Source organism: Triticum dicoccoides, chromosome 2A (genome assembly GCF_002162155.2).
Source record: "Triticum dicoccoides isolate Atlit2015 ecotype Zavitan chromosome 2A, WEW_v2.0, whole genome shotgun sequence".
NCBI lineage: Eukaryota > Viridiplantae > Streptophyta > Magnoliopsida > Poales > Poaceae > Triticum > Triticum dicoccoides.
The window spans coordinates 600,175,959-600,181,958 of record NC_041382.1 but is presented as its reverse complement, the minus strand read 5'-3'; positions in this window follow the sequence as shown (position 1 = coordinate 600,181,958).

Sequence of the window (6,000 nt, the reverse complement as noted above, 5' to 3'; positions counted from 1 at the left end):
GGGGTCTCCGGACAGCCGGACTCTATCCTTTGGCTGGACTGTTGGACTGTGAAGATGCAAGATTGAAGACTTCGTCTCGTGTCCGGATGGGACTCTACTTGGCGTGGAAGGTAAGCTAGGCAGTACGGATATGGATATCTCCTTTGTAACCGACCTTGTGTAACCCTAGCCCCCTCCGGTGTCTATATAAACCGGAGGGTTTTAGTCCGTAGGACAAGATACAATCATACCATAGGCTAGCTTCTAGGGTTTAGCCTCTCCGATCTCGTGGTAGATCAACTCTTGTAATACTCATATCATCAAGAATAAATCAAGCGGGACGTAGGGTCTTACCTCCATCAAGACGGCCCGAACCTGGGTAAAACATCGTGTCCCCTGCCTCCTATTACCATCCGCCTTAGACGCACAGTTCGGGACCCCCTACCCGTGATCCGCCGGTTTTGACACCGACATTGGTGCTTTCATTGAGAGTTCCTCTGTGTCGTCGCCGTTAGGCTTGATGGCTCCTATAATCATCGATAGCGATGCAGTCCAGGGTGAGACTTTTCTCCCCAGACAGATCTTTGTGTTCGGCGGCTTCGCACTGCGGGCCAACTCGCTTGGCCATCTGGAGCAGATCGAAAGTTACGCCCCTGGCCACCAGGTCAGGTTTGGAAGCTTAAACTATACGGCCGATATCTGCGAAGACTTGATCTTCGACGGATTCGAGCCCCTGCCTTGTGCGCCACGCAGTCACGATGAGTACGATTTAGCTCTACCATCGGACCGTATTCAAGAGATCACACCGGCGGCCACTCCGAGCCCCAATTCGGAGCCAGTTGCACCATCCATGGACGGGTGGATAGACCCCCTCACGGAGGTCGTATCCTCAGCAGCGACCGAGCCGAATATCGACCTTACCCTTCACGAGTGCCGTGTTGTCAAACTGCCGGATCCTTCTCCGACCACAGACTCCGAGCCGCCTGCGCCCATTTCTGTCGAATCCGATTGGGCGTCGATCATGGAGTTTACCTCCGCGAATACTTTTCAGCACTCACCCTTCGGCGACATACTGAACTCATTAAGGTCTCTCTCCTTGTCAGGAGGATCCTGGCCAAACTATGTCCGACAGGATTGGGATGCGGATGACGAAGAAATTCGCTGCCCACCCACCACCCACTTAGTAGCCACTCTTGACAATTTAACCGACATGCTCGATTTCAACTCTGAAGATAGCGACCGTATGGACGACGATGCAGGAGACGAACAGGAACCACTACCCACAGGGCACCAGACTTCCACTTCATCACATGACGTATACATGGTGGACACACCAAAATAAAATGACGACGAGGAACGGAAGGATGCAACGAAGGGTTGTCCCCTCGAGAAGCAGTCAAAGCGGCGGCGTAAGCGCCACCCCAAATCCCGCCTCGGCAGAAACAACGATCATATAGACCCAGCATTAGAGCAGGGTGAACCATCGCCAGACCACGGCAACACGGAGAATCAAACGGAACAACCCGACTCTGTCAAAGATAATAATCCGGACGACATCACACCGGACAGACACCTGGAGCAACATAACGCCCATCAAAGGCTTTTTGCCACCGCGAGGAGTCTAAAAAAGCATAAGCAAAGGCTCAAGGCTGCGCAAGACACACTCAGAATCAGATGGAGTAAAGTACTCAACACAGCAGCAAAGTACGGCGGTAATCGCCACACCAAGAGCTACCCGAAGCGGAAGTTGCTACCTGAATTCGATGAGGAGGCCTTAGATCCCCCGCAACCAAAAATTAAAATGGCCATCCGGCCGGATAGACGACCTCACAGCCAACATAGAGCGGCAAACAACGCCGCACATAAGCCAATACGCGATCCACGTGAGGGCTCGCGTCAAAAGGACGGCGCAACCAGATCCATTTATGGACCACGCAAGCGCGCTCCAGCATACAATGCAACACAAAAAACATCCGAACACCACAGTACACCCAGATACAGGGGTGCCGCACACCCCCTATGTTTCACCGATGAGGTGCTGGACCATGAATTTCCAGAGGGATTCAAACCCATAAACATAGAGGCATACGACGGAACAACAGACCCTGGGGTCTGGATTGAGGACTACTATCCATATGGCTCGAGGAGATGATCTCCACGCCATCAAGTACTTACCCCTCAAGCTCAAAGGGCCAGCTCAGCACTGGCTTAAAAGCCTCCCCGAAAGCTCCATTGGAAGTTGGGAAGAGCTCGAAGATGCTTTTCAGGCGAATTTTCAAGGGACTTATGTCCGACCTCCGGATGTAGACGATTTGAGTCATATAACTCAACAGCCCGGAGAGTCAGCTCGAAAGCTTTGGAATAGGTTTCTTACTAAAAAGAACCAAATAGTCGACTGTCCGGATGCCGAAGCCTTGGCAGCCTTTAAGCACAGCGTCCGAGACGAATGGCTTGCCAGACACCTCGGCCAAGAAAAGCCGAGAACAATGGCAGCATTAACAAGCCTCATGACGCGCTTTTGTGCGGGCGAGGACAGCTGGCTAGCCCGATGCAGCACCAACGACCCAAGTACATCCGAAGTTAGAGACGGAAACGGGAAATCATGACGCAGCAAAAATAATAAGCGCCGGAATAAAGAAGACAGCCTGAAGAGCACGGCGGTAAACGCTGGATTCAGAAGCTCTCGGCCAGGTCAGCAAAAGCCGCCCTCTAAAGGCGCCAGATATGAACTGTCCAGCTTAAACAAAATTCTGGACCAAATATGTCAGATCCATAGCACCCCCGATAAACCTGCAAATCATACCCACAGAGAATGTTGGGTCTTCCAGCAGTCCGGCAAGCTCAACGCTGAACATAAGGGGCAGGATACACCAAGCGAAGACGAGGATGAGCCTCGCAAGCAAAACACTGGGGAACAGAAGAAATTTCCACCATAAGTCAAAACAGTAAACGTGTTACATGTGATAAAGGGGAGAAACAAAGCGGCACTCCCAAATAAATATGCCCAAGGGCCTATCACCGCGGAGTTCTGCCACTGGCCGTCTCAACTGATCACCTTCGACCATCAGGATTACTCAGCAAGTATCCGGAGTGCAGGATGGGCTGCCTTGGTATTAGATCCAATAATTGATGGATACCACTTCACAAGAGTCTTGATGTACGGCGGTAGTAGCTTAAACCTGATATATCAGGACACAATCCGCCAAACGGGGATAGACCCAACGAAAATTTGCCACAGCAATACTACCTTTAGAGGAGTAACGCCAGGCCCAGGGGCTCATTGCACGGGCTCCCTGCTACTAGAGGTTATATTCGGCTTCCCCGATAACTTCCGTAGCGAAAATTTAACCATCCACATTGCTCCGTTCCGAAGTGGCTATCAAGCACTACTTGGGCGTGAAGCTTTCGCTCGCTTTAATGCAATACCGCATTACGCTTCCCTCACGCTTAAGATGCCTGGTCCACATGGCATCATTACAGTAAATGGAAATATTGAGCGATCCCTGCGCGCCGAAGAGAGTGCGGCTGCCTTGGCAGCCGCACACTAAAGCGGCCTCACCAACTAAAGCATTTGATAGGTCATCAAGACCACTGACACGGTTAGACAAGTCCGGTGTAGCTATATGTAATTCATACAGGTTTGATGGCCACACCCCTATTACAAATACAAGGGGCTCAACGCGCGTAGACAAGTGGCAATTTTTACTCATCTTGAACTGTACATGGTTTCTTTAAACCTACCTTTTTGCATGACAACTTTTCACCTAAGTTCCTCTCTTTTACAGATGACCATCGTGCTACACCCGTCCAGGATATGGCACAACGGAGACACAGGCGCAGACGTGCAGCAGGGACCCGTTCCAAGGATTCTTTTTAGATTAAGACCCTGCGTCAACCTTTTTTACTGTCACTTGTTGATACACATCCCTCGGATTCTCAGTACAATTGAGAAGGATGCTGACGTCTTGGCATGTGGCCACGTCAGAATAATGCACGTACCTGGACACCAGGGGCTTCTTACAAAGGGCACTGTTTAGGCCCGGTTTACACCATAAAGACTGAATACCTTAGGGAGTGTTCGGCGTCGCGAGTTTGGCCTTATATGCATCAGCTCCGAATCATGTCTTTGGTCAAATGTTGGGTTTACCCGGCTCCTGTGTTTTGCTGCCTTACATTCCGCTCTATCGACTAAGGCGGCACCAGGAGAACTACTGCGATTGTGCCCTGGTTCATCCGGATGAGCTCCTCAGTAGAGAAAGCCGAAAACTGACTGTCATGATATAGCGCGAGACTGGTCAACCACTCGATGACCTATCAGAATCTTAGAATTCCTCCGCCTTAACGAAGGGCCGTTTCCCGGCTGGGCATGTACACACCCCGAATTCAGGTGAGTGCGGAGCCACCAGGGGCTATATAGTAGCCCCACTGTCAAACTCCTCTGGCTAAGTGAAAGTGTTAAAGCATTATAGTCCGGTTGCCTAGTTCGCTGCGCTATCACCTTCTTAATAGGACCAAGACGTTGGATTAAGTGTGAACACGCGTCTTCTGCGAACACCCCCGCATTATATGCGTGGGGGCTGAAGCCGACGACTACAATCTTTCAGGATATACATATGTATACGAAAACGGCCGCACAGGAGGCATCATATTACCTTCGGGCAAAAATATAAATACAGCCCCGATAAATTTAATAAAACATTGTTCTTACAATGGGAATTCATGTCACTCAAACATAATATTCTTCGAGCACTGGGCCTCTATCAAACGAGCACCCTCAAGAACTTCTTCAAAATAGTGCTCGGCAGCCACTCGGCCTATGGCCGAACCCTGTGCCGCAACAGTGGTAGCATCCATCTCCGCCCAATATGCTTTGAAACGGGCAAGGGCCATCCGCGAGTCTTCTATGCACGCCGACCTCTTCATCGCATTGATGCGCGGCACCGCACCAAGGAACTACTACACTAAGCTTAAATAGTTGTTCGGCTTCGGCCTTTCCAGCCACAAATGATCTACGACGGACCTCATGGCGAGTCTGGACAATCTATTGAGTTCGGCCCATTCGGCAAGCCGATCAGTTAGTGGAAGTGGATGCTCTGGAACATTAAACTGCGATCAGAATAGCTTGTCCACTTCACGATCTGTTTGATCTCGGAAGTATTCGGCCGCATCGACAGCACTCGCAGTCAAATCCAGATATGCGTCTGCCGAACTCCACAGCCGATCCAGAGGGGCATACCGCGGATCTTCGAACTTCCTCCACGGCAAAAAGGGCTTCCCAGCCACAATATCACCGGCTTCACGCAGCTCCTCCTTCTTCGCTCTCATGGCAGAGCGGGTGTCTTTGGTCGCCACCGTGGCCTTTTCGAGGTCCGTCGCCTTCGCTCGGTTTTCTTCTTCAAGGAACTGGCAACGGTCGGCAGTGTCTTTTAAATTTACAGCCATCTTGGCCATCTTCTCTTTGCTCTCGCAATGCACGGCCTTCTCGGCTCTTAACTCTTCGGCCACCTTCAAAGCAGCCGCATTACTACTCCTTGCTTGTTCTTTGGCTCGGGCAAGCTCCGCCCGAAGGGTCTCCACGGTGGCAGCTCCATCTGCAGTCAAAACATGTTAAAGATACTGGCATCACACTACTCTTACTATGTGACATTCGCCGAGAAAACATCACTTACCCTGTGCCTCGTCAAGCCGCTTGTTAACAAGCTCGAGGTCGGCATCTGCCACATCCAGTTGCCGCTTTAGTTCGGCAAACTCATTAGTCCGGCTAGCCACCGGAGCTTCCACCGCCTGCACATACAAGCAGTATGGTTATTACATGGGACTATGATCCTCTGTTTGCCGCCACTCTCGACAACAACCAGAGTCTCAGGGGCTACTATCTACACAGGGCACACCTAAAAATGTGCGGTACTATCACAAATGTATATCATTCTATGTACCTCAAAGCCCGTTAGTAGACTCATAAAGGCGTCATGCAACCTTCTTTTAGCGGACGAAATCCTTTCCATCACCGTACCCATCAAT